Source organism: Macaca thibetana, chromosome 15, assembly GCF_024542745.1.
Source record: "Macaca thibetana thibetana isolate TM-01 chromosome 15, ASM2454274v1, whole genome shotgun sequence".
Taxonomy (NCBI): Eukaryota; Metazoa; Chordata; class Mammalia; order Primates; family Cercopithecidae; genus Macaca; species Macaca thibetana.
In genome coordinates this window covers 9,023,312-9,048,405 of record NC_065592.1, presented here as the reverse complement: position 1 = coordinate 9,048,405, position 25,094 = coordinate 9,023,312, and the positions used below count along the sequence as shown (strand labels likewise).

Below are 25,094 nucleotides of genomic sequence, written 5' to 3'. Positions count from 1 at the left end.
GCCTCCCGAGTAGCTGGGACTACAGGCACCCGCCACCTCACCCAGCTAGTTTTTTGTATTTTTTAGTAGAGAGGGGGTTTCACCGTGTTAGCCAGGGTGGTCTCGATCTCCTGACCTCGTGATCCGCCCGTCTCGGCCTCCCAAAGTGCTGGGATTACAGGCTTGAGCCACCGCACCCGGCCCTTTTTTGTACTGTTTTGTAGAGATGGGGTCTCACTGTGTTGCCTAGGCTAGTCTTAAACTCCTGGGCTCAAGCGACCCTCCCACCTTGGCCTCCCCAAATGCTGGGATTACAGGTGTGAGTCACCACACCACCTCCATTCTTCTCTTTTATTTTCTTTCTTAGTTTCTCTCTCCCTCCCTCCCTCCCTCCCTCCCTCCCTCCCTCCCTTCCTTCCTTCCTTCCTTCCTTTTTTTTTTTTTTTTTTTTTTTTTTGAGACGGAGTCTCGCTCTGTCTCCCAGGCTGGAGTGCAGTGGCCGGATCTCAGCTCACTGCAAGCTCCGCCTCCCGGGTTCAGGCCATTCTCCTGCCTCAGCCTCCCGAGTAGCTGGGACTACAGGCGCCCGCCACCTCGCCCGGCTAGTTTTTTGTATTTTTTTAGTAGAGACGGGGTTTCACCATGTTAGCCAGGATGGTCTCGATCTCCTGACCTCGTGATCCGCCCATCTCGGCCTCCCAAAGTGCTGGGATTACAGGCTTGAGCCACCGCGCCCGGCCCTTCCTTCTTTCTTTCTTTCTTTTTTTCTCTCTCTCTTTCTTTCTTTTTTTCTTTACTCTCACTGCATCGCCCAGGCTGGAGTGCAGTGGTGCAATCTTGGCTCACTGCAGCCTCCACTTCCTGGGTTCAAGCAATTCTCATGCCTCAGCCTCCCAAGTAGCTGGGATTACAGGTGCATGCAACCATGCCTGGCTAATTTTTTTATTTTTAGTAGAAATGGGTTTTGCCATGTTGTCCAGGCTGGTCTTGAACTCCTGGCCTCAAGTGATCCACCTGCCTCAGCCTCCCAAAGTGCTGGGATCACAGATGTGAGCCACCACACCTGGCCTTGTTCTTCTCCTTTCTAACGGACAGCATTTGTGGGTCATTCTGTTCCTATTCCACCATTGTATGCTGAGTGTGTGTATTAGTTTTCTGGGGCCACCTTAACGAGATACTGGGTGGCTTCAACAATAAAAATTTATTTCCTCACAGCTCTGGAGGCTGGAAGTCCAAGATCAAGGTGCTAGTGGGGTTGGTTTCTTCCTTCCCTCCCTGGCTCGCCTGTGTCCTCACGTGGCCTCCTCCGTGTGCACACCTGCCTGCCGTCTCAGTCTGTGAGTCCACATTTCCTTCATATATGGACACTAGACACATTGGATTAAGGCCCATCCTGACGACTTCATTTTACCTGAATTACCACTTTACAGATCTTATCTCCAGCCAGACGCAGAGGCTCACGCCTGTAATCCCAGCACTTTGCAAGGCTGAGGAAGGCAGATCTTTTGAGGTTAGAAGTCCGAGACCAGCCTGGCCAACATGGGGAAACACCCTCTCTACTAAAAATACAAAAAAACACAGCTCACGTTAAAAAATTACAAAAAAATTTGAGGATCATTTGAGGTCAGAAGTTCAAGACCAACCTGGTCAACATAGTGAAACCAGGTCTCTACTAAAATACAAAAAAAAAAAAATAGTCCAAGCTAAAAAAAATCAGCATGCATCGCAGCTATGCGGGAGGCAGAGTCACAATCGCTCGAACCTGGGAAACAGGTTGCAGCGAGCCGCCGAGATTATACCACCGTGCTCTAGCCTGAGCGACAGAGTGAGACTGCATCTCAAAAAAAAAAAAAAAAATCTTATCTCCAAATATGTTACTTTGTAAAGTACTGGAGGTAGGGGCTTCAACATCTGAATTTGGGTGGGGAGACAATTGAACCCATAACAGTGTGTGAGACCAGAAAATTCCTCCCGCCTCCCCATTTACAGGTCTCCTATGGGGAGACACATTGACGGGGGACACTCGCTGGGTTGCGTTTCACTGGTGGCTGGGCTGGAGGGTCCACAAAGGCTCACGTCATGTGAGTGGCACCTCAGGGCTCTTCCACAGGCCCTTCTCTCCATGCAGCTCTCTTGGGCTTCCTCACAGCATGGCGGGTTTTTTCACCGTGGCTGGCTTCCAAGAGGAAGCACTTCAAGCTGGGTGAGAGCAGATGCCTCAAATCTCTGCAGCCTCAGCCTCGGAAATCACACAGCGTCGCTTCTGCTGCATCCTGTTGATGAAAGCCAGTTCTGGAGTCAGCCCAGATCCAAGGGGAAGAGGAAAAGACTCCATATCTTGCTGGGAGGAATGACTAAGAATCTGCAACCATCTCCAATCCACCACGCCCATGCAAGAGACAGGAGTGATACTTGCAACCAAGATGGTGAACAGCAGCAGATTGGTCACTGTTTCCAGTTATTCACCATCGTCCCAGTGAAAGGATTATCCATCCTGCCCCATTGCTACATGACATGCACAGTGTCCGGTGCTGGGTACACTTCCCCTCCCCACCAAATCATGTTTGGTCACGTGACTTGCTTTAGCCAGTGAATCCAGAGCCCAAGTCCTAGCAGGCCATTCAAAGGAGAAACTTCAAGAGCCGTCACGTGGGTTGGCCAACCTGCCTGCACTTTTCCCTTTAAACAGAGCTGTGTTTTCTTTTTTTTTTTTTTTTGAGACGGAGTCTCGCTCTGTCGCCCAGGCTGGAGTGCAGTGGCTGGATCTCAGCTCACTGCAAGCTCCGCCTCCCGGGTTCGGGCCATTCTCCTGTCTCAGCCTCCTGAGTAGCTGGGACTACAGGCGCCCGCCACCTCGCCCGGCTAGTTTTTTGTATTTTTTAGTAGAGACGGGGTTTCACCGTGTTAGCCAGGATGGTCTCGATCTCCTGACCTAGTGATCCGCCCGTCTCGGCCTCCCAAAGTGCTGGGATTACAGGCTTCAGCCACCGCGCCCGGCCGAACAGAGCTGTGTTTTCTAGAGAGGGGCCTCAGACAAGCCTCCCTGTTCCACAGAATACAAATCCAATTGGTAAGACTTCTGTCCATCTTAAGAAACCTTTATATTTTTAAATCTCTCCATTCTCAAATATTCAAAGCCCTTAAATTCATTTATTTTTCTAGAAGTAACACCTGGCAAGTTTGGTATCTCAAGGCACCACCCATTCCTTCTTAATCCACAAGAACTCCCTGAGGGTGAGGAACCTGGGAGGTCACCACAGCCTGCAAATTCGAGCCTGGATATAGTGAGTGTCTGGAGTGGATGGACTTTCTGGAGATGTGTGCACATTGTCGGCCAAATCTCAGCCTTGAACTGAGTCCTGAGCTTAGGACTCCTCCTGGCTCTCTTCTAGGAACATTGTGGCTCAGAGAGGTTAAGTGAGTTGCCCAAGGTCACTCAGGTAGAAAGTGGCAGGGCCAAGACTAGACCCCAGGGCCATCTTGCTCCAAAGTTCTTTTTTTTGTTGTTGTTGTTTTTTTGAGACGGAGTCTCGCTCTGTCGCCCAGGCTGGAGTGCAGTGGCCCCGATCTCAGCTCACTGCAAGCTCCGCCTCCCGGGTTTATGCCATTCTCCTGCCTCAGCCTCCCGAGTAGCTGGGACTACAGGCGCCCGCCACCTCGCCCGGCTAGTTTTTTGTATTTTTTAGTAGAGACGGGGTTTCATCGTGTTAGCCAGGATGGTCTCGATCTCCTGACCTCGTGATCCACCGGTCTCGGCCTCCCAAAGTGCTGGGATTACAGGCTTGAGCCACCGCGCCCAGCCGCTCCAAAGTTCTTAACCACTAGACTTCCTGGCTCTCACCCTGTACGTGGGTTGCAGATATTTGGTTTTGTTATCTTATTTTTATTTTATTTTATTTTATTTTGAGACAGGGTATCTGTCTGTCATCTAGGCTGGAGTGCAACAGCACAATCATGGCTCACTGCAGCCTCGACCTCCTTGGGCTCAGGTGATCCTCCCACACCTCAGCCTCCCGAGTAGCTGGGACCATAGGTGCATGCTACCACATCTGGCTAATTTTTGTATATATATTTTTTTTTTTTAGATGGAGTTTTGCTCTTGTTGCCCAGGATGGAGTGCAATGGCATGATCTCTGCTCACCGCAGCCTTCGCCTCTGGGGTTCAAGCTATTCTCCTTCAGCCTCCCTAGTAGCTGGGATTACAGGCATGCACCACCACGCCCAGCTGATTTTGTATTTTTAGTAGATACGGGGTTTCTCTATATTGGTCAGGCTGGTCTTGAACTTCTGACCTCGGATGATCCTCCCTCCTCGGCATCCCAAAATGCTGGGATTACAGGCGTGAGCCACCGTGCAGAGCCATTCTTGCAATTTTTTTGTAGTAATGAGCTTTTGCCATCTTGCCTAGGCTGGTCTCAAACTGCTAGGCTTAATCGACCTGCCCACCTCGACCTCCCAAAGTGCTGGGATTACAGGCGTGAGCCATGGTGCTGGCCCTAGATATTTGTTAAGTGGACGAATAAACTATCCAATGGTTCCTTTGGAAACCTGAAAGGTTTTGGATGCAGTGATAGAGGTGCTCCAATCTCAAGGATTGGCTAAAAGTCATAGGAACTTGGGGCGGGGTAGGGTACACTGAACGGGGTCCACTGTCTCCCCAACTCTACCTCCTCTGCCCTCAGAGGAGAATCTGGTGTTTGTAATGCAGAATATGGAGAATGTGTACAAATGATAGCGACACTGACATTTACTGAGAGATTGCAATGCCCAGCCCCCAGCCTCAGAGACCCCCGCTAATTTTACTCCTTTACATCTTCTCAGGGATGTGGTGAGGTTAGAGACCATCATTATTCCCATTTCACTAGTGAGAAAACTGAGGCACACAGTAGGCTGAGTCCATGCCTCCCAAACTATCTGTGATGAAGGAACTTCGAGAAAAAATGTTGCAATCTGTCAGGAATTATATTTTTATAATACACACAGTCACAATGGGATGTAGGCAGTGTCAAATTGCTATGAAAGTTTCTAAATGCTTATTCTCAGTTCTATACTTAGCATGTCGTGTCCACAAACAGTGTGTGGTCCAGCACCGGTCCTCGGACCGCGCCTTGGGTAGCGTGGGGTCAAGTCACAGCGTGTGACTGGGGGGGCCAGGATTTGGACCCAGAGTGTCTCACTCCAGAGCATGGGCTCTGAACCACTCACCAGAGGGGCATGGATCATGAGGACGAGCGGGGAAGGGTCTGCCCGCTGAGCAGATTACATAACAAATATCCGAGGGAGAAGGGGGAGAACGCAGGCTGGTGTCAGGACTGCCGGAGCCTCCGGCAGGCACAAAACAACAGCCTGTCTATGGAGAGAACCGGAGCAAGGAAACAGGCGCTGGTAAGAACTATTGCTGTGGGGTTTGAACTCGGCCCCTTTGAGGTTCTTTGGGAGTCACAAGGACATTCAGACCTGGATTATCAGGTCCCAGGAGGCAGAGACTGAGCTACGTGGAAGCCCAGCTTTTATTTGGGTTACACTGGCACTAGTATGGGTTTCCGCGCATCTCTCTCCACTCCCACATAAGTTATTTATGCTTATTTTATTACTTCTTTTTTTTTTTCTTGAGACGGAGTCTTGCTCTGTCACCCAGGCTGGAGTGCAGCGGTGTGATCTCGGCTCACTCCCACCTCCGCCTCCCGAGTTCAAATGATTCTCCTGCCTCAGCCTCCTGATTAACTGGGATTACAGGCATGCACCAACATGCCTGGCTAATTTTTGTATTTTTAGTAGAGACAGGGTTTCACCATGTTGGCCAGGATGGTCTCGAACTCCTGACCTCATGATCGCCCGCCTTGGCCTCCCAAAGGACTGAGATTATAGGCATGAGCCACCGAGCCTGGCCTTTTTTTTTTTTTTTTTGAGATAAGGTCTCACTCTGTCGCCCAGGCTGGAGGACAATGGCACCATCTCGGCTCACTGCAGCCTCGACTTCCCAAGCTCAGGCAATCCTCCCACCTCAGCCTCTTGAATAGCTGTGACTATAGGCACACACCACCACTCCCAGCTAATTTTTTTTTTTTTGTATTTTTAGTAGAGAGAAGTTCACCTTGTTGCCCAGGTTGGTCTCAAACTCCTGGGCTCAAGTGATCCACCCGCCTTAGTCTCCCAAAGTGTTGGAATTACAGATGTGAGCCAACGTGCCCAGTCCACTCCCAAAGAATTTAAAACACCACTAAATTATTACCTCCTGAGGGTTCAGTGAATACTCCTGGGGTTAGTGAAGAATGAATACACAGATAAGGGATCAGCCATAAAGTCATCCTTCCATGTCCACTGTGTGCAAGGCTCAAAGCCAATGCCAGATACAGAGGGCCAGGAGGAGACCCAACCCCTTCTACTATCAAAGAGGGTCAGCCAAAGGGGGTCATCGATGAGGGATGGGATTAAGAGTGGCTGTATTAGTCCGGATGCGGTGGCCTACGTCTGTAATCCCAGCACTTTGGGAGGCTGAGGCAGGTGGATTGCCTGAGGCCAGGAGTTCGAGACCAGCCTGGCCAACATGGCAAAACCCTGTCTCTAATACAAAAAAAAAAAAAAAAAAAAAGAGTGAGTGGTTATATTTTCTTCATCGGATTCATCTGTATTTTCTACAATATCTACAATAGGCATGCATTACTTATGTAATAAGGATGAGATTATTTTGGCAAAAATGCCACAGTTCCCACTTTAAGCTTGCCCCTAGTTCAGCTGGAGAAAAGACAGTTGGCCCATTGAGGGTAAGGATACCACAGACGAAGGTGCTCAATACATGTCTGGGTTACATTTCAGTCACGCACCAGGAGCGGAAAAGGTCGAAGAGGCCTTTCTGAGAAGGGTTTCTTTTTCTTTTCTTTGTCTCTTTATCTCCTGCCGCTGCCGGTGCCGCCGCCCCTAGTGTGGAAGCTCACTGTGGACAAGGTCAGTCTGCGTGGGGCTGTTCCCTCCACTGGGGCAGGGTCTGTGACAGCCACAGTCACCCCAGCGTGGCTGGCAGGGTCGGCTCCTTCCTGGATGGCTGACGTCTCCTTCCAGCTCTCTGTTCAGTTTCCAAGGGGACCAGGGACAGAGAAAGGCAGGCAGCACAGCCCCCGGACCTGCAGAGCCACAGCAGCGAGGTGCTGCTTCACGTCCCCCTGGGTCTCTGTGGCCCTGGCCCTGCCACAGCCACGGCTGCCTCCTCCCTCCCACTTACTTCCGGTCACCTGGCAGGCGGGTCCCTGGGGGCAGAGCACAGGGTCCCCAGCTTTGCTCCTCGCTCTCCTCCCAGCTCCTGCCTCTGTTTCTGGCTGTCTCAGCGGCTGCTCAAGGTCAAGGAACAAACAGATAAACCCTTTCTCTGGAACCGGCTCGGAGAGGACGCCTCCAGCTAGAATCCAATTCTGAGTCAGGGCCAGGGCTCTCTCTTTCCTGCGAATGTGAAGACAGGAAGGAAATTTTTGCAGCCATAAAATCGGTAAAAATGTTTTGTAGGCAGAGAAGAGGCCAAGCCGTTGGCTTTGGTTTAAGGCACAAACAGCAAAAGGGAACGGTCAGACCCGGGGAGGGAGGGCCTGGGGAGTAAACTCTAATATTCGGGCAGCCAGAGCAAGACTTTTGTTGCCCCAGGGCCAATCAGGTGTTGGACATGGCGTGGAGGACACGGACTTGGTCCCCGGCTCACCGGGACGGGAAGATATGGGGGTCTGACCAGGCAGTTGAAGACTCGGGACTCTTCTAGGCTGTTGGCCAAGACGGCCGGGAGCTGGAGCCAGGACCATGGATTCAGAGACGCAGTGTGGACAGCAATGAATTTGATGGCTCTCATGTCTTAGAGGGACGAACCTGGAGCCCAGAGGAGTGGACATGGGCCAGCCTGGGAAGGTTGTGGCGGGGATTTAGGACTTTATCCAGAAGGCAGCGGGAGGAATGAAAATGGAGAGAGGGGGACGTGGCCCAGCTTATGTGTTAGAAACACTCCTCTGACTGGCCGGGTGCGGTGGCTCACGCCTGTAATCCTAGCACTTGGGGAGGCCAAGGCGGGTGGATCGCCTGAGGTCAGGAGTTCGAGACCAGCCTGACCAACATGGAGAAACCCCGTCTTTACTAAAAATACAAAAATTAGCTGGGTGTGGTGGTGCATGCTTGTAATGCCAGCTACTCAGGAGGCTGAGGCAGGAGAGTCACTTGAACCCGGGAGGCGGAGGTTGCAGTGAGCCGAGATCGTGCCACTGTACTCCAGCCTGGGCAACAAGAGTGAAACTCCATCTCAAAAAAAATAAAAATAAAAAATAAAGAAAGACTCCTCTGACTGCACTGTGTGTGTGGCCTGGAGACAGGAAGGGCAGCGAGAAGGCGGCTGCCATGCCCACCCATGTTGGTGACCAGGCAGGGCGAGGATGATGGAGAGTCTAGGTGTGCTGTGGGCAGAATCGTTAGATCCTGGTGACTGGATATGGCGGGGCGTTGGGTAGAGAGGAAGGGGATAAGGCCGACACCCAGGAGCCCCAAGAGGAAGAAGAGAAGGAGGTGGTTTTGGGGGAGGTTTCATATTTTTTGTGTGTTTTTGTTTGTTGGTTTGTTTTTGTAGAGAGACAGGTTCTCACTTTGTTCCCCAGGCTGGTCTCAGACTCCTGGCCTCAAGCAATCCTCCCACCTTAGCCTCCCAAAGTGCTGAGATTACAGGCGAGAGTTACCGTGCCTGGCCACTTGCATTTTTTATCTCTTGAATATTTGGGGGGCTCTGGCCAAGTCCGTGGGGCAGGCCACCAAGAAGGATAAGGCACAGCCCTGCCCAAAGAAGCTGGAATCCACACATGGCAACAAAAAGCCTGCAGGGGTGGAACTGCAGGCTTTAACTATGAGCATATGGGGAGTTTAAAAGATTGGGGAGCCTGGAGGGACGTGGGGGACAGGCCTATTTGGAAGGGCCAGTGGTAAACAGCCAGACGACAAGGACCTGGCCTTCTGTACCTTCCACGTTCCCTTCTCACCTGGCCCTGCTCCGTGCCACGCAGGTGGTCCCAGCTCCACGGCCTGGCCCTGTGACCCAGCTCCAGCCTCAGTAGCCTCTCCTGTGCTCTGGTGGGCCACCCGCTCTGAAGTGACTGCCAGAATGCGACTGGATGGTCCTCAAGAAGCCTCTTGCCTCCTGTCCTCTGTTGGGAATACCTTCCCTTCTTCTCCAGTCCAGGAGCCTCCGACTCATTCTCCTGCCTCAGCGTAGGTTTCTTCCTCCTAAAAGCCTTTCCTAGCCCCGAAACTGGGCTGGGCGCACCTCTCCTGTGCTGAAGAAATGTTCTTCGGATGGAAGGATGAAGGGACGAAAGGATGGAAAGATGGAAAGATGCAAAGATGGAGTGTGGAGGGATGGGGGGTGGAAGGATGGAGGGATGGGGGATGGAGGGATGGAGAGATGGGGGATAGAGGGATGGAGGGATGGGGGATGGAAGGATGGAGGGATGGGGATGGGAGATGGAGGGATGGGAGGATAGGGGATGGAGGGATGGAGGGATGGGGATGGGAGATGGAGGGATGAGAGAATGGGGGATGGAGGGATGGAGGATAGAGGGATAGAGGGATAGGGGATGGAGAGATGGAGGGGTGGAGGGATGGAGGAGGGGGGATGGGGGATAGAGGGATGGAGTGAAGGGATGGGGATGGAGGGATGGGAGATGAAGGGATGAAGGGATGGGGTATGGAAGGATGGGGGACGGAGGATGAGGGATGGAGGGATGGGGGATGGGAGATGGAGAGATGGTGGATGGAGGGATGGGGATGGGAAGATGAAGGGATGGGGAATGGAGGGATGGGGAATGGAAGGATGGGGGATGGGAGGATGGAGGGATGGGGGATGGAAGGATGGGGATGGAGGGATGGGGGATGGATAGATGGGGATGGGAGGATAGGAGACAGAGGGATGGAAGGATCGGGGTATGAAAGGATGGGGGATGGGGATGGAGGGATGGGGGATAGGAATAGGGGGTGAGGGATGGGAGATGGAGGGATGGGGATGTATGGTGAATGGATGGATGGACAGGGGGATGACTGGAGACCTAGATAGGCAGATGATGGACGGAAAGGCAGACAGGCAGTTTGGGCAGGTGGAAGGGCAGGGGAGGAGTGAACTGGACAGAGGAAAGGGCAGGTGGTGGGTGGTGGAGGTGGAGGGTGGTGGAGGCGGTGGTTGGTGGAGGTGGAGATGGTGGGTGGAGGTAGTGGGTGGCAGTGGTGGGTGGTGGAGACGGTGGGTGGTGGAGGTGGAGGTGGTGGGTGGAGGTGGTGGGTGGCAGTGGTGGGTGGTGGAGACGGTGGGTGGTGGAGGTGGAGGTGGTGGGTGGAGGTGGTGGGTGGCAGGGTGGATGAATGGAAAGGAGACAAGATTGGCTCAGCAGGCTGAGGTTTGCCCTCTCTCTCCATCCCCCCAACATGGATGGGCGGAATGAGTAGGAATCTTTCTCTCCTGACTCCTCCTCAGACCCCTCAGCTTCCTCAGAGCACACCCTACACTGGATGGGACCTGCTGGGCACTGCAGCCGGAGATGTAACTGGCACCAGGAACCTCCCTCCATCTTGTCCCTGTCCCACAGCTCTTCACCCGTGGGTGTCTTTTTGCCGACTGGTCTGATTACTGGCGAGAATCTGGTGATTGGGGATGAAAGAAGTTCGGGTCTCCTCTACACGTCTGTTTTCTTCCTGCTTCCTTTCTTTTTTTTTTTTTTTTTTTTTTTTTTTTTTTTTTTTTTTTTTTTTTTTTGAGACGGAGTCTCGCTCTGCCGCCCAGGCTGGAGTGCAGTGGCTGGATCTCAGCTCACTGCAAGCTCCACCCCCGGGTTCACGCCATTCTCCTGGCTCAGCCTCCCGAGTAGCTGGGACTACAGGCGCCCGCCACCTTGCCCGGCTAGTTTTTTGTATTTTTTAGTAGAGACGGGGTTTCACCATGTTAGCCAGGATGGTCTCGATCTCCTGACCTCGTGATCCGCCTGTCTCGGCCTCCCAAAGTGCTGGGATTACAGGCTTGAGCCACCGCGCCCGGCCTCCTTTCTTGCCTTCTGCCTCCTCCTCCTCCTCCCATGTCTTTCCAGCAAAGCACAGGATACCCAGATGGCTTGGGCCAGGCTGAAGGCACAGCCGTAGCCAGCAACCAGTCACCCGAGCCCTGCTGCCTTCGGCCCCTGCCGGCCCAGCCAGTGCGGGTCCCTGCTGCCTGGTGCCCACCCCGCCCGCCCGGCAGCTCCGATTTTCAGCTTGGGTTTGATCGGCTGCCAGGATCTCCCAAATGTCAGCTGCAACGTTAGCATCTTTAAGAGAGCGCCCGAGGCGATCTTTAAGCTGGGAGGCTGGGCCCCATGCTGATGAGAGGAGTCTGCTCCGAGCTGACAGCTCTGCCTCCTGCCTCCCCGGCCTTGGTTCTGGGAGCCTGTGGCCCCCATTCTTCGGGCTGGACAGCAGCAAGACTCTTTTTTGAACCTGGGTGAAGCAGGGCTTTGCCAGCTGAGATCAGTCCCTACAGCAGCCCCCACCAGGGAGCCCCAAGAAGGAGGGGAGGGGCCTAACCCAGAGAGGGAGTGGATATATATTTGTTAACTGAATGGCTGCATGAACCTCCAAAGCTGCCTTAGAGGCGAGTGCTGACGGCGCTTTCTGCCCTGCCATCACCTTCAGGGGGAGATACTCAGGGTGGGGACATGGGCAAAGGTGCCCAACTCTGGCTAGGGGCCTGGGCCAGTGTCCCAGATCTAGCATGTGGGAGCTGTGTGACCTTGGAGAAGTTGCCAGCCCTCTCTGAGCCTCAGCTTTCCCATCAGTGAAAATGTGGGCTAGGGGATAGAATGCCAGAATGCCAGCTGCGTAGAGTTGTTGGGGAATCCAGGGAGATGAAGAGATAGGAACACCTGCTACCTTGCAGACACATAGTAGGTACTCAAGGAAGTCAGTCCTTTCCTCTTCCCCCCTCCCTTCCCTCTTCCCTCTCCTCCCCCAGGGCTTTTTTTTTTTTTTTTTTTTTGAGACGGAGTCTCGCTCTGTCACCCAGGCTGGAGTGCAATGGCCAGATCTCAGCTCACTGCAAGCTCCGCCTTCCGGGTTTACGCCATTCTCCTGCCTCAGCCTCCCGAGTAGCTGGGACTACAGGCACCCGCCACCTCGCCTGGCTAGTTTTTTGTATTTTTTTTAGTAGAGACAGGGTTTCACCGTGTTAGCCAGGATGGTCTCGATCTCCTGACCTCATGATCCGCCCGTCTCGGCCTCCCAAAGTGCTGGGATTACAGGCTTGAGCCACCGCGCCCGGCCTCCCCCAGGGCTTTCTATTCCCTGTCACTGAAGGGCTGAAGGGCTGTCACTGTCTGAAGCCTCCATGTTTTCCCTTCCAACCCTCAGAAGGACAAGGGCGATGATTCTTACTCTGTGTTGTCCGGGGCCACACAGCAGGTCGGAAGCAGATGTGGAGGCTGCCCAGTTCCAGACCAGCTTGTTCTGCTAGTGCCTGGTCCCAGGACTGGCTCAAGTGCCCATGGCATGCTCCCCTGTGCCCTGCTAATCGATGTCCCTTTGCAGGGTGGTGAGGCTCTGGGAGTGAGCTAGTGGCTTGTTCTTTTTCCACATTTTTGAGGCCTCTCTCGGGACTGAAATACCCAGGTGGAGAAGTGAGTGACTCGGGAAAGGAAGGAAGGCAAAGAACCCAGAGTCTAATTCTCACCCAAGTGGAGGTGAGGCGGGAAGTGGGGGCGCTTGAACCTCTTACGTGGGAGTTGCAGCCTTGGTGGGACCTGTCAGAACTGGTGTGCTAAGCCAGGGGTGGGAGTCGGTGACTTCCACAGGGACAGCATCAGCAGCCAGCTCACAGAAGCATATGTTTCAGAACCAAAAGGTGTAGGAGCAAGGCTCAGAATAAAAATAAAATGAATGGATGGTGGGCGGGTGGTAGGTGGATGGATGGAAATGTGTGGATTGAGAATGGGTGAATGGGTGATGGTTGGCTGGATGGATGGATGATGGATGTGTGAGTGAATGGAGGGTGGATGGCTATATGAGTGGGTGGTGAGTGGATGAGTGTGTGGAAGGGTGAGTGCACAAATAGGTGGATGGATGGGTGGATGGATGGAGGGATGGATGGATGGATGGATGGATGGATGGATGGACGAGTGGAGAGTAGATGACTATATGGGTGGGTGGTGAGTAGACGAATGTGTGAATGGGTGGGTACATAGATGGTTGAATGGATGGATGGTGGATGAATGATGGATGGGTGGGTGGTGTGAGTGGATGCATGTCTGGATAGATGGGTGCATAGATAGGTGAATGGATGGGTGGATGTGTGGATGGATGAGTGGATGGATGGATGGATGGATGGATAGATGGGTAAGTGGAGGGTGGATGACTATATGGGTGGGTGGTGAGTGGATGAATGTGTGGATGGGTGGGTATATGGATAGATGGATGTATGGATGGATGAGTAGATGGGTGGGTGGATGGATGAATGGCTGAGTGGATGGATGGGTGGATGAATGGATGAGTAGATGGATGGATGGATGGGTAGGTGGGTGGGTATATGGATGGATGGATGAGTGGAGGGTGGATGACTATGGGTGGGTGGTGAGTGGATGAATGTGTGGATGCGTGAGTATATGGATGGGTGGATGGATGGATGAGTAGATGGGTGGATGGGTGGATGGATGGATGGGTGAGTGGATGGATGGGTGTATGAATGGATGAGTAGATGGGTGGGTAGATGGATGGATGGATGGGTGGATGGATGGATAAGTGGAGGGTCAACGACTATATGGGTGGGTGGTGAGTGGATGAATGTATGGATGGGTGGAAGGATGGATGAGTAGATGGATGGATGGATGGACGGATGGACAGACGAATGGATGGATGGATGGATGATGGATGAGTGGAAGGATGTGTAGCCGGGAAGATGGATTGGTGAGTGGGGTCTTGGATAGTTGGGTGGGTGAGTGGATAGGTGAATGGATGGGTGGATAGAAGGGTGAGTGGGTGAATGGATCAGCAGACAGATCAGCGGATGAGTGGGTGGAGGGGCAGATACATGGATGGGAGGACGGGTGGATGAGTAAGTAGGCAGGTGGAGGTAGCACTGGCATACAGCAAAGAGCACACTGTTTGAGGCTCAAAATTCTATTCACAGCAAAATCCAACATGGAAAACGTCCACATTCCTGAATCTGGTCAAACCTGGCTGATACAAGTCGGGTTAAGAGACCATCTCTAAAGTCAAGGAAAAGTGGATTCTAATCCTAGTTCTCACAATTGGTTCTGTGGGATCTAAAGCAAGTCACCACGTCTCCCTAATTCTTATTTTTTTCTATCTGAAAACAGATATAACAGCAGCATTCACCTTCTAAGATAGCCAGGAGGCCCCATGATAAAATGCATGTGGGTCTGGCATGGTGGCTCATGCCTATAATCCCAATACTTTGGGAAGCCATAGCAGGAGGATCACTTGAACCCAGGAGTTTGAGACCAGCCTGGGCAACATAGGAAGACCCCAACTCTACAAAAAATTAAAAAAAAAAAAAAATCCCGGCTACTGGGGAGGCTGAGGTGGGAGGGTCGTGTAAACCTGGGAGGTTGAAGCTGCAGTGAGCCGTGATCACACCACTGCACTCCAGCCTGGGTGACAGAGCCAGACCCTGTTTCAAAACAAAACAAAGCAAAAACCACACATGTGAGGCCCAGAGCAGGGCTTTGCGGGTGCTCAGGGAGGCAGCGTGGCTCTTGCTATCACCTCAATCCCTTGATCCAAACCACTCCTGCTTGTAAAAACGAGTGTCACTTGTCCGAAAGCCTGGGTGCACAAAGGTTTCCCACATAGGGAAGCTTCCAGAGAGTCAAGAACCCTGAGGAACAGGCAGGCTCACAGCCATGGCTGCCACCTCCAGTGCAGTCATTCCGCGGCCTGAGGGCATCATGGGCTCCTCATCCTGGATGCACCGATCACCAGCTGGGTGACCCTGGATCAGTGGCTTCACCTTTCTGAGTCTTGGTGTCCTCACCTGTGAAACACGGGCCTGAGGGTTACCGAGGAGCTATGCAGTGTGTCTCCGTATCACCATCTGGCTTGCTCCCACCCCCCACCCCTAACCCCCCACTCCCCTGACAGGGGAGAGGTCAGCACCCTCTGCAGCTGGAGCTTTGCATGTGGAAGCCTGGGGAGGTTTTGGGGCTGACATGGGTGCTGAGCTGGGATGAAAGCACAGAATGCCTGGGGGGAGCCCCTCTACCTCTCCCAGACTTTGCTCCCAACCAGTCCTGAGCTCCCCTGCTGGAGCCTCAAGGCAGACCTAGCTCTGCAGCCCTGTCTGCCCAAGGTCCCTCCTGCTGCGACTCCCTGCAGCCTGCATTTCATAGTCAGTAGTAGGGTTGGGAGGGTCCTTGCTGTGGGCTGGGAGAAGTCACGGGGCCCTCCTCACAGTGGAGCCTTAAGAGATTGCCCCTATACGAATCACGAGGTCAGGAGATCGAGACCATCCTGGCTAACGTGGTGAAACTCTGTCTCTACTAAAAAAATACAAAAAAATTAGCCGGGCGAGGTGGCGGGCGCCTGTAGTCCCAGCTACTCGGGAGGCTGAGGCAGGAGAATGGCGTGAACGTGCAAGGCGGAGCTTGCAGTGAGCCGAGATCGCGCCACTGCACTCCAGCCTGGGCGACGGAGGGAGACTCCGTCTCAGAAAAAAAAAAAAAAAAAAAAAAGAGATCGCCCCTATAGCCCCTGCCCCCCGGGGACCTCCGACGCTTCGCTGATCCAAGGGGCACCGACAGAGTCCATGGGAGGTTAGGCAGCCCCAGTGAGGAGGTTGTTGGATCTGTGCCCCTCAGGCCTGAGCTCAGGAGAGTTGCCCCTGCGGAGGGGTAAGATGGAGGCGCCCCAGAGGCAGCAACAACAGAAGGTCCCAGCTCCCTCCAGCCCTGGGCTACTTCCTTTCCTTCCCCAACGGCTGCAGACTCTGGTTAAAATGGCACCTCCGCCATCTGTCGTCCCTCCCCCACCCCGTGGGCATGGCTGTGACTGGGGGCTGGCTGGCCTCGTAAACAGGCGGCTGGCGGGTCCCCAGGGCCGGCGGGTGATAGGGCTTGTGCTGGCACCGAGGCCCAGCCAAGGGCTGGAGCCGGAGGGGCCCCAGGGCGGCCGAGCTGGGGGCAGCGGCAGGGCGGGGGTGGGGGTAGGCAGACAGGATACCAGGTAGCAGGAAGGTTTCCGCGCCTAAGGGGGCCTGGGTGGTGCCCCAGCTACCTGGCCGCTCCGAGACCTGTGGACCCCTTCTCCTAACTGTGCCCACCCCATCCCCAGCATCTGCAGTCCCGGCCCTCTCGCATTCGCCCCACCGCGCTTCGAGAATCTTAAATCAACACTGGGGTGTGAGAAGCTCCGTGGAGCCCCCACCACCACTTCCCCGCCACTGCAGCGTACACCATGCCGTGGGGATCCTTGCTTTACAACCAAGGAAACTGAGGCCAGAGATCAGGGAGGTGGGAAGGCTGGGCGTGGACCAGAACTTTCCTCCACCTGGTTGCCAGCTAGTGGCGGTTGTGGGGTGAGGGGCTGTCCCAGGGGCCAAGCTCGGGGCCCTGACACTGTAAACAAGCTTCCCAGCCTCAGTTTCCCATCTGGGGAATGGCGGAATCAAGGCTGCTGCGGAGGCAGGAGGGGCTGTCCTGTGAGCCAGAGAGCACCGGGGACCTGCCATTCTCTCACAGTCCCCTCACCTCTCCACGAGGGAGGACTCGTGGCAGCATCCCGGGAGGGGCTAGGGGTGGGCGCCAGGGAATCTGTCCAGGTCAGTTCCCTGACTACCCCTCCCCGGGGTCAGCGGCTTTTCCCTCCCCCAACCACTGTGCTGCCGGCCGCTCCCTCCTCTCTCCCGCCTTCTGACTGCCAGCTCCTCCCCGCAAAGCCCCCAGACCCCAGCTGCAGGGATTTTACAGCTTTGACCAGCAGCTCAGCCTCCCCCTGCTCCTCCTCCCTCCTCCCCCGCTTGCATCTCCCCCCTCCAGCCTCCTTCCTTCCTCCTCTCCATCTTTCCCCTCCATTCTCCTCCTCCCTCCTCCTCCCCCCTCTCTCCTCCCCTCCCTTCCTGCCTCCGCCCTCCCGCTCCCTCCCTCCCGCTCTCCGGGGGAAGAAAGGTCACCGTGCAGCTGATTACTCAGAGCTCAGTTGCTGTAGCAACCGGCGGGGGAAGTGGGACAGGCTGGCTTTGAGGACGCGCGAGGTCGGCCGCGGGCGGCTGGAGCCGGCGCGGGCCTCTGTGCGCCGCGAGAGGGAGGCCGCCTGCAGCCCGGCTGCTCGGCCGCCGCGGGCCCGGCTCCGGGGGTTCAGTTTTAATGAAGAATCCCTGCTCCCTTCTCGCGCCCCTCCCGACTTCAGCCCACCTCCCTGGGGTCTGGAAGGAGAGGGTCGCCCCTCCCCGCTTTGGCTGCTAAACTCTCTGGCTCTCCCCACCGCCGCTGCCTGGGTTCTGGTGGCTTTCTTCCTCCTTGCCTGTCGGAGCTCAAGGGACAAGCCCTTTCCCTGGCGCGTGCCCGGTGAAACCTTCGCACCCTTCCCCACCCCCACAAGCTTTTGGCATTGTCCTGGGAGACCCCAGGCATCTTCAGCCCAGCCAGGGACAAGGGTCCGCGGAGGGTCTGGAGCCCCTCGTGGGCCTGGTGCCCATGGTGTGCCCACCCCTGCCCTCCAGGAGCCCCTGGGCCCTGGGAAGGCAGCGCTCTGTTCAAGGAGGAAGCCAGACCCAGCTACAGGGAGGGGCCCCCGGCTGATGCAGAGAGGCCGGAACCCGCATCCCAGGCCCCGGCAGTCTGCTGGTTCCTTCTCCAAGGCCGGTGGAGAGAGGATCCCTGAAGCTTGGCAGTGACAGTCACAGGTTCTGGAGTGGGCTGGGCCTGGGTTCAAATCCCACACCCCAGTGCGACCCTCCTCTACCGCTGATAGGAATGAGAAGTGGTTCGACCACTTTTGGAAAACATTTGACACCTTTTTAAAAAGTTGAACATACACTTACCACAGATCTGACCATGGCACTCCTAGGCATTTATCTCCAAGAAATGAAATCTCTGCCGGCGCGGTGGCTCACGCCTGTAATCCCAGCACTGTGGGAGGCTGAGGGGGGCGGATCACGAGGTCAGGAGATTGAGACCATCCTGGCTAACACCGTGAAACCCCGTCTCTACTAAAAATACAAAAAATTAACCGGGCATGGTGGTGGGCACCTGTAGTCCCAGCTACTCGGGAGGCTGAGGCAGGAGAATGGTGTGAATCCGGGAGACGGAGCTTGCAGTGAACCGAGATAGTCCATTGCACTCCAGCCTGGGCAACAGGCTGGGCGTGGTGGCTCACAGCTGTAACCTCAGCACTTTGGGAGGCCAAGGCAGGCAAATCACCTGAGGTATGGAGTTCGAGACCGAGAGATGGTGAGACCCCATCTCTACAAAAAATACAAAAATTAGCCAGGCATGGTGGCATGTGTCTGTAATCTCAGCTACTTGGGAGGCTGAGACAGGAGAATCGCTTGAACCCAGGAGGTGGAGGTTGCAGTGAGCTGAGATCACGCCACTGCACTCCAGCCTGCACAGCAAGGGCGAAACTCCGTCTCAATTAAAAAAAAAAAAAAAAAGGAATTAGCCAGGCATGGTGCACACCTGCAGTTCCAGCTACTCAGGAGGCCGAGGTAAGCGGATCGCTTGAGCCAGGGAGGTCGAGGCTGCAGTGAGCCATAATTGCGCCTCTGCACTCCAGCCTGGGTGACAGAGCGAGACCATGTCAAAAAAAAAAAAAAAAAAGAAAGAAAGAAAAAGAAAACAATGAAACTCACGTCCACACAAAGACTTGCACATGTTCACAGCAGCTTTATTTGTAAAAGGCGGAAACTGGAGACAACACAGCGTTGCTCCGTCCTGCAGGCAAAGGGAGCAACAGGTTGTGGCACATCCGTCCCATGGAAGGCGACTCAGCCACAGGAACAACTGTGCACACAGCATCACAGCACCAAGACCGGGAGAGGAGCTGGCAGCCACCAGCACACACGTGGGGGATTCTGTTGGTGTGAGGTCCCAGAAGATGCATGCGACTCGGTAATGACAGAAAGCAGCTCTGTGGTAGCCTGCGGATGCTGGGGGCCAGGAAGGACTGAAAATTGTCACCAGGAAACTTTTTCTCCCTTCTTTCCTTCCTTCCTTCCTTCCTTCCTTCCTTCCTTCCTTCCTTCCTTCCCTCCCTCCCTCCCTCCTTCCTTCCTTCCTTCCTTTCGAGACAGGGTCTCACTGTCACCCATGCTGGAGTGCAATGGTGCAGTCATAGCTCAGTGTGCACCCTCCATCTCTTGGCTTCAGGTCTCATCCTCCCAAGTAGCTGGGATCACAGACACATGCCAGCATGCTAATTTTTGTATGTATGTATGTATGTATGTATGTATGTATGTATTGTAGAGACAGGGTCTCCCTATGTTGCCCAGGCTGGTCTCAAACTCCTGGCCTCGGATGATCCTCCTGCCTTGGCCTCCCAAAGCACTGAGATGACAGGTGTGAGCCACTGTGCCCAGCCAGCATGAAGAAACTTTTGCAGGGACAGGGGGCATTGGGGTGGCGTGGGGGTGGATGTGTTCACCGTCTTGATGGTAGTGATGGTTTTAGGGGTGTGCTGCACCTATGCCAAAGCTCATCAAGCTGTGCGACTGAAATAAGTGCAGTTATCTGGTGTCCATTATGCCTCAATACATTGAAAAAGCAAATTGCTGCTCTACCACGTTGACGTTGGGTGGGTCACTTCATTTCTCACTCAAGACAATGGAGGAAGGATGGTACCAGCCTCCTGGGTTGGCTCTGAGAATTCAGCTACACAGTATTGGTACATTGTTCGGCTCCACCCTGGGCAAATCATGGGTGCCTGATCCAGGGCAGAGAACAGGACTGTAGGGCTGCAAGACAAAGGCGCTTCAACTCGGCCTCCACCACTCCTTCATGGCCTCCCATCAGAAGGGGAGCCCCTGCTCCGTGCCAGGCCTGGCCACTCCCTGGGCAAATAAGGGGGGAACAAGCCCTAGCTCCATCCTCCTGGGCTGGCTGGAGTGACAGAGACGAACAGTGACAATTACGATATAGGGAAGAGTGTTCCAGGCATGTGCAAAGGGCCTGTGGCCGGTGGGACTATGGCACATCCCCGAATCCACGGAAAGGGCCTTCATGGCTGAAGCGGGGGCAGCACACGGGGCACAGACTGGCCCTGCCATGCAGCTTCTTGTGGGCCTTGCTCAGGGGTGAGCACGGAGCTTTGTGAGGGTGCCAAGCCCCTGAACGCAGCCTGGAGGAGGCCGTGGCGTTGGCTCTGTGTTGGTAGAAATTCCAGTGTCCCTCTGCACTGCCACTTACTTCCTGTAAGCCTCAGATTCCCTGTCTGGTGAATGGGGGTGAGGACTCCCGATGAGATCCGACACAGAGCTCGGTGAATGGAGGTCTGGGTTGTGTCCAACTCCCTTGTGTCGGTCATGTTGTGTTATAGTTTTCAGCCTGTGGGTGTAGCTTTCCCAACCCAACTGTGGGTTCCTGGGGGCAGTGCCTGCAGCCCCTCCTCTCTGAGCCCCTGCACTTGGCACAGAGGCACAGCCCAGAGACCCAAGAACTGTCTCAGGAGGTGAACCAAGTCCCCTGTGCAGCAGGAACGAAGCCCCGCCCTCCACAGGGTTCACTGTCTGCTTGGAAGACAAAGATATGACTTCTTCCACGGTGGGCAGGTGCGGATCCCAGGAGCTCTCCAGAAGCGTTGAGACCTTCATAACCTCCACCCTCAGCTCCTGGCTGGGGCCCCTCTCAAGTTTAGAGCCAGCGTGGGCTATTTTCTTGGTTTTCTGAGCTGTAATTATGAACAGCTTTGACCAGCCAGTTTTCACCGTTTGCTCATTTGAGAATGAAGCCTCAGTCTGGCGTCGTAGCTCTCACCTGTAACCTCAGCACTTTGGGAGGCCAAGGCGGGAAGATCACCTGAGGCCAAGAGTTCGAAACCAGCCTGACCAACATAGTGAAACCCTGTTTCTACAAAAAAAAAAAAAAAAAAAAAAAAAAAACATTAGCCAGGTGTGGTGGCACATGCCTATAATCCCAGCTACTTGGGAGGCTGAGGCAGGAGAATTGCTTGAACCCTAGAGGCAGAGGTTGCAGTGAGCAGAGATCATGCCACCACACTCCAGCCTAGGCAACAGAGCAAGACTCTGTCTCAAAACAAAAAAAGAGGGAGAGAGAGAATGAAGCCTTGAAGCGGAGGGGATTTTCTGAAGCCCCAGAACCAGCTACCCTGATTGCCTTACAGACAATCCCATCCCCCACCAGAGCCAGCAAGGTGGGATGGGGTTGAACTAAGATTCCCACGGGGACCAAGCCAGGAGGGGCTTGGCCAGCTCCTACCCCATGCCGGAGAGGGGCATGACTGGGCCAGGTGACACGGCAGGACCAGCCCAGAGCCCACCTTGGGGTCACATCCCAGCGCTCATCTCACAGGGCTGGGCCAGGCTGCGGACGCTCTGGATTCCTTTCCTGCAGCTGAGGCTCACACCAGCGCCTCCCAGATTTGTGCCAGGGGAGACCTGGCAGCATTTGCCAAGAAAGAGAGCTCTGGCCTTGGAGTGGCTGGGGTCTCCACGGCCCCCTTCACCAGCAGAGTGGCCATGCACCCTCCCCTCCCGCCAAAGCCACAGCCCTGACACCACTGAGCCTCTCAGACTCTCTCCAGTGACATGGCTGAACCGGCCCACCCACATGGCCAGCCCCACGCCTGTGATTTCAGAGAGAAGCTTAACGGAGATCTCACCAAATTCCACCCCTCAGAGGCTGAGCCAAATGCCCATGCCCTGTGACCACGGCCATCTCGCTGCCCCTCTCTGAATCTCCTCTTCTGAAAACTGCCTGCCATCACACCAACCTGCCAGGCACTTTTGAGCGGCTGATTTCCCAAATCTTAATTATTATTAAGATGTCCGTTTTACAGAATAACAACTGAAGCCGGAGAGTCTAGGTGGTGCACCCAAAGCCAGCCAGGTGGTGACCAGTGACTTGTGCAGCCAGAGGCCTGGGCTAGTGCCTGGATTCCCATCCCAGCTGCACTGTGACGCAGCGGCCTGGGGCAAGTCACCCACCGGCACAGCCTCGGTTTTCTCCTCTGTAAAGTGGGGTGATAAGGGCACAGAATGAGCTTGAGCAGGTGCAGCTCTCAGCACAGGGCGTGGGGTTCTGTGGGCAGTGCCCTCCAGGCGTCTCCTCCCTTGGTGGTGATGGATGGAGATCTTTCATAGAACTGTGTTGGGAACATATAGATGAGGAATTCCATTTGCTATGACAATGATAATTCAATGGCTTCCTGAGTCCTGAGGAATGTAAGTCCTGCCCACGTGGGAGCTGGGTCTCCAGTGTGAGCTCCAGGGCCCCTCCATCTCTGCCCTCCACATGCAGCGGGGAGGTCTGAGCAGGGCTTGTTTTTCAGCAATCCCCCAACCCTTCCCTGGAGGCTTCTCCGATATCCACAACTCCTTGCTGAGCACCTACTGTGTGCCAGGCATGGAGAGGCACCAGAGGAGAAGACGGACCCAGTGTGGTCAGGGCTATGATGGGGGCACGAGGGTCTATGGGAGGCTGGAAGCAGCTCCTGACCTATTGTTAGGGGGAGGGAGCACAAAAGGCTTCTAGAAGAGCAGGTCTAACCTGAGACCCAAAACTTCAATAGGAGTCAGCCAGGCTGAGGGTGTGGGATGCTCTGGCAAGGGGCACACGGTGTGCACAAAAGCCTGGGGCGAGAAGAACAGGACTCATTAGAACAGGGCTTGCAGGCATGTTAGTTTCAATATCCCACGGGGTGGGAGGGGTCATGGGGAGCCATGGAAAGTTTTAGGCAGGAAGTGACATATTCAGAAGCACCTTCCAGAAAGACTGCTCTGGCTCTCCTTAGGAAGAAGGATTGCAGGGCAAAGCACAAGCAGGGAGACCACCAAGGTGGCTGCTGCAGACGTCCGGGTGATAATGGGGGTCTGGACCAGGGTGGCAAAAGGCGGGGAAAGGAAGTGGTTAAAAAGATGTAGGCCAGGAGGCCGGGCGCGGTGGCTCAAGCCTGTAATCCCAGCACTTTGGGAGGCCGAGACGGGCGGATCACGAGGTCAGGAGATCGAGACCATCCTCGCTAACCCGGTGAAACCCCGTCTCTACTAAAAAATACAAAAAACTAGCCGGGCGAGGTAGCGGCGCCTGTAGTCCCAGCTACTCGGGAGGCTGAGGCAGGAGAATGGTGTGAACCCGGGAGGCGGAGCTTGCAGTGAGCCGAGATCGCGCCACTGCACTCCAGCCTGGGCGACAGAGCGAGACTCCGTCTCAAAAAAAAAAACAAAAAACAAACAAACAAACAAACAAAAAGATGTAGGCCAGGCACGGTGGCTTACAACTGTAATCCCAGCACTTTGGGAGGCCGCGGCGAGAGGATTGCTTGAGCCCAGGAGTTCAAGACCAGCTTGGGCAACGTAGCAAAACCCCGTCTCTACAAAAAATACAAAAATTAGCCAGGTTTGGTGGGGTGGTCCGTAGTCCCAGCTACCTGGGAGGCTGAGATGGGAGCAATGCTTGAGCCCAGGGGGTTGAGGCTGTAGGGACCTATGATGGTGCCACTGCACTCACTCCAGCCTGGGTGACAGAGTGAAACCCTGTCTGAAAAAAAAAAGAAAAAAAAGAAGGTATAGAGGGTAGATCTGACAGGACAAGGGGGTGAGGGCCAAAGAGAGCGGGCCATGGGCTGGATGGTGGGGCCATCTCTGAGTCAGCCCACAGAAGAGAAGTGGGTGGGGGGATTCTCCATGGCCCTGAGTCCCTACAGCTCTCCTGGGTACCTCAGTACAGTCCTGCCCCTAGAACCGCCCTTCTCAGGCTGCACGGGGGAGCTGCGCTGGATGGAAACGCACAGGTCTGTAGCAAGCAGAGGCCTCGTGGGTAGATAGCTGGCAGTCCTGGGGCCAAGTCCCAGGACATGGGGTCCTGCCTGCAGCCAGCAGAGGATGGAAGCCTCGGCCTGGACTTCCCACTTCCTGGATGAGGCATCTCAAGCTCCGCAGTGGAGGAGGGCCTGGCCCCGGGCAGTGGGGGGGTGGGGGTTTCTCTCTCTGCCCCGCCTCCCCATTCTTGTTCCTTAGGTTTCCTCGTCTCTGAGACGGGCAGATGCAGATGCACAGACTCGGCCAGAGGGCCTGGCAGCTGAGCAAACACTGCATGGGGCCTTGATCAGTCACAGGAGAATGAGGGTGTCGGGGGGTGGCAGAGGTCAGAGCCCACAGGCCCCAGGGGAGTCTGTAGACCAGAAACGGAACAGCAGTCCTGGGGGCGCCCAGTCTATGGCTGGTTCCTCACCCCAACCCCCTGCCCTGCTCACCTCCCCTGCTCCTTGGTTCCAAGTGCTGAAAAGTGAAGCTCCCAAAATGTGGGGTCTGCCATGACTCCCTCCCCCCACACCCAGTCATAATCAAGTCCTGCTGCCTCTGCCACCAAATCTGTCCCCCTCTCTCCCCCCAGCCACCCCCAAGTACAGCTGGACCATCTCTCCCAGGACGCCAGCCTCCCTGGGCCTCCTGCCTCCTTCTTCCCTCCCACCTCCTCAGGGCAGCCCCAGGGAAGCCTAGGGACCCTTTAAAGATGCACCGCGCTTGCGTCAGGCACCGGCCCCACCCAACGCTTGCTTCACCGAGGTCATCTCCCAGCACTGACCCGCTCCTCCCCATAGCCCCAGGCCTCCTTCTATTTCCACAGATCCGCCCCTTCCTCTCCTCCAGTCTTGGACTTGCCGCTCCTGCCACTTGGGTGTTCCCAGCTCTTCCTAGGGCTGCCCCGACCTTCAGATTTCAGCTTGGATGTCACCTCCCCCAGGGATGCCTTGGCCCAGGCCACGTGCTCTGCCTTCCCTCCTTCATTGCAGGATTCAAAACACTTCTGAAACTTGAACTACTTGGGGCTGCCCTTCAGGAAGCTCCCTGAGGGCAGGCGCTGGCCTCTCTAGCTCGACTGTGCACGATGTTGCTGGGTGCCTGAGTGAGGCAGCACATAAATTGGTGGCTGCTGCCTTAGGGATGGAGAAGGCTCTGA

At 55.0% G+C, this 25,094-nt stretch overlaps 1 protein-coding gene across 1 annotated transcript in view; it reads right to left on the bottom strand.

Annotated features, from left to right (window-relative positions):
- Positions 1-24,523, bottom strand: part of SH3GLB2 (SH3 domain containing GRB2 like, endophilin B2) — a 483,899-nt gene extending 459,376 nt beyond the window's left edge. The window contains exon 1 of the mRNA XM_050760155.1: positions 24,520-24,523. The gene's annotated coding sequence lies outside the window, so the exon portion shown is untranslated. The remainder of the gene's footprint in view (positions 1-24,519) is intronic.
- Positions 24,524-25,094: the final 571 nt, after the last annotated feature.